Consider the following 4,133-nt stretch of genomic DNA (forward strand, 5'->3'; position numbering starts at 1 on the left):
ACATGATATCAATATTTAATTTTTAAATATCACAGTTATCGTCAATACCGGTACACCTCTCTTAGACATATATTAAACATATGTTAGATTAGAATGTAATTTATGAATTTATTTCACATAGATTTTAAAAATGTAATTATGATTTGTTAAACTATAAAACCTTTTGTTTAAAAATAATTGTTATCATGATAATTTAAATGAATGAATCTGAAAACTTTTCACGGACCCTCGGGCAGAGTGCGACAGACCCCTGGGAGACCCCGGACCCCACTTTGAGAATCACTGATTTGAGTACTGTACGACTTGCAGCACAGTTTTCTGTCTGAACCTTCTGGAAAGTAATAAGAAACCCGTTGTGATAACGTTAACATTTACAGTTCCTTTCCTTATCAGAAAATATGAATAATAGAGCGCTCACCGATCCAGAAACCAATATGTCACCGACTGGATGACTCACTTCCATTACTAATTCAGCACTGCTCATCCCAAACCGTGATGCGTTGTTATTATCCGTAGCAGCTGTGCTAATGCAGTCCACTCTCTTGGCAGCCATTCTCCTCTGCTAATCTGCAAACCATTCAATTTACCCTCCAGATGTGCCATGGTAATTAGTCTGTTTATTAGCTGATTATTCAGTAACCTGCCCACATCTCTGATGTTATTACTGGCAAAAACACAAAGGCACAACACACGCACGCAATGTTCTCGCCCCTGTTTTTCCACAAAAGCACAAGAAAGAAAAAATACACACAAAATGACACCCTGTTATTAAGGAGTAGAAGGAAATGAATGAATGTATGAAAAATCAATCTTCACTCTGCCTCACCTGTGCCTCAGGTCTTCAAAGTCATACTATTCTATTGATGTGGATATAAATATGTGATCTTCAGTGATTTTCATCCGTGTGCCTGTGTGTGTATGCGTCCTCGTCTGCACATGTACGAGCCCATCCCATACCTTCCTTCAATCCCAATGTTACAATGATTTTCAAAACAATGATTTTGTAATATTTTCTTTTGTGTTCCTTTTGAACCAGAGTCCAGACTCTTTGTAGAGTGTTGTGCAGACTTTCTGTAATTGGCACCCTTTTCTTTGTCTGTGCAGCCCTGGTAGCTTTCACTGCTCAGTATACTTCCCAGTTCCTATTCTGTTTTATTCCAGACTGCTGTTGCTGCTCCGTGAAATGTAAAAAGTGTCATTTCTGCACATGTTTTCTTGGAGAAAGCAACGAAAGCAGGTGTCTACAACAGCAAATGTAAGAGCTTTCATGACACCGAGTACAGGTTAATTAACAAGTCGTCTGTTGCTAAGTTATAGAATAAGACTGCTGTTATTCTATGTTTTTATGCCTCCGCATACGCCTTCGGGTTGTACGTCCATCCGTTCCATTCTTGTGAACGCGATATCTCAGGAACGCCTGGAGGGAATTTCTTCAAATTTAACATTTTGGACAGACATGGATGTAAACTGTAACTTGAATGGTTTGCGGAGGCATACAACCACGAGGAAATTCTAGTTCATATTGCCAACAAACCCCATGAAAAGACCAAAAACCACCAATGTGTTAGTCTATCCCTCGATACTTTCCATACCCTGTCTTTGGCAATCAGCTACAAGCTCATTCGTCCCTACTGAAGACATAAAACTGCTCACAAATATATAGCTTCATTTGTAGCCAAGCTAGCAGCATGCCTCTAGGGACGGCAATGTCAGTATGTTGATTGCAATGTGGTATAGATATCCATGGTGCCCAGAAATGTAATCTTACTGACTTTGGTGTTTCCCTAACATTTCCTCTAGTGGCACCAGCATGTCAAAGTTTTCACTGATCCAGTTATTCGGTCGGTTGGTCCACCACTTTGGTCCAGACTTTAATATCTCAACATCTGCTTGATTGGCGCACAATTCTTTTACAGATGTTCAAGGTCCCCAGACAATGGATACTAACGATTTTGATGATCCCCTCTACAGCCCCATGAGGTTGACATTTGTGGTTTTGAGTAAAATGTCTCAACAACAATTGTATGGATTGCCATGCAATTTGGTACAGACCATAGACTGCACTGTTTATAAGAAGTGGACGTAGTCACCGTGACGTCACCCATTGGTTTGTGGACTGCTGTTTTGAAGCTTCAAATTTGGCATTTTGGCCATCGCTTTCTTATTATCGTTATTTGCAACTAGAAGTGACACGAGAGGGTTGCCCTAAGTACAACCGAACACTGAATGCGAAATTTTTAGGTGACCAAAAAGATTCTAATTAACTTTCATGAACACAAAACACACAGTGAAAGGGTTAAAGTAGTAAGACGAAAGTGGACAACCGAGACCGAACAACCCTGTGGTAGCGACCTGTCAATCACAAGGTAGCTAAGCTCTAAAGCATACCCTGTTTATGGTCTATTTTACTCTAAATGGGACCATAATTTACTAAATGAACATCATGCTGTATTGAAGAAGACTTGAAACTAGTGCTTGAGACCATAACCTCATGATTACAATGTTTAATGAGGTGATAAATAAAGTGAGAAGTAGGCTCATTTTCTCATAGACTTCTATACAATCAGACTTCTTTCTGCAACCAGAGGAGTCGCCCCCTGCTGGCTATTAGAAAGAATGCAAGTTTAAGGCACTTCCTCATTGGCATCACCTCTCAGACCCCGGAGTTGCCCACTGGTACAGTTATCCATGTTCCCCTCAGGACGAATTGTAATAACTTGTAATAACTGGTGAATCTGCTTCAGTTCATCAGTAGAAAGTGTAAAGATATATCTGTTGCCTCATGCACATCATGTCAATTTGCTAAATATCGCAAAGCTGTGAGTCTCTCCAAAACGGACTCACAGTCCCTCAGCTAGCAGAAAGTGTGTGTGACACAGCCGAGGAGGTGAGAAGGCGCTAGCTGTCTCCGTAACACGTCGGCTTGCGATTGAACAAACACCCAGATGATGCAGAGCGATGTAGCACGTTCATATGCTCTGTTGTGGCCCTCAGAAAGAGGAAACTGAGATGTGGATGCACCACCTGTCGAAGCATCAAGGATTACCGAGAAGAGACACTTCCATTTATGTTCTCTGGATTTATTTCCGTGCACACAGGAAAAACTTGGGAACATTTGATTCGATTTCTTCCATTACTCAGCCTATCTGTTTTAACAGGAGATGTACTTAGCGACCAAAATGTAGTTACAGGAAGTCCTGTATCCCAAGTGCCTTTGTGCCCTGGCTAGTGTGACTTTGGTGCAACATTCACGGGGAAAAAGATTGTTATCGATCAAATCGCCGAGGTCTGTAGGGTCGGTATTGTGTAGGTTAGTTTTTTTTATGATAGTGAATGAACTTTAGAAGACACACAAGGTCAGTATTTTATGTTTCCTGGCAACAAGATGCTCCGATGTGATTAAAATTACAACACTGAGTGGACTGCTGAACGCAAAACTAGTGCTTCAAAAATACTTTTCATGTCATATTCACATTAAAGTCTCAACAAAGAGAGTGAGGGAAAGCCTCAACTGGACCGAGATCATTTTAGTTTTCTTGCTTAATGTTAACTGGATGTGACATCATCCATCTCGGCTGCCTAAATATGTTTCTTGCCTTCAGAAAGGGTTAGGATTATCATCTGTGCCCTCGGTAACGCAGACGATGAGACGGCGTCAGCAACCTCCTGCTTTTGGAAGTGTTTATTTGCGTGTGTGTTTCAATGCTTTTGTGTGTCTATATTTGCATTTGAGGAGGAATATGTATGTATGCTTTCATGTTAGTAAAATCTGTGGTCCTTGCGTGCAAGGGAGTGCATGTTTGTGTGTGTGTGTGTGTGTGTGTGTGTGTGTGTGTGTGTTGTTCACACAGAGCTGTGGAGCATATGATAATTGACGATGACTCATCCAGACCTTTTATTATTATCTTGAATGCAGGGGATGAAGAGAGAAGGAGGATGAAAGCGAGAGAAATAGGAATTAGTGATGTATTTGGGAAGTTGTGTTTAGGTGTGACGGTTGGTACATGTGTGTGTGTGTGTGTGTGTGTGTGTGTGTACCCAGGAGATGCTGTTGCCTCCCACTGACCCCTGAAATGTGTGAATCCTGGTGTAGGATTCCGTCTTGATTAAACACACTCACACTCAGAACAAAA

This window comes from Sebastes umbrosus, chromosome 18 (genome assembly GCF_015220745.1).
Source record: "Sebastes umbrosus isolate fSebUmb1 chromosome 18, fSebUmb1.pri, whole genome shotgun sequence".
NCBI classification, from domain to species: Eukaryota; Metazoa; Chordata; class Actinopteri; order Perciformes; family Sebastidae; genus Sebastes; species Sebastes umbrosus.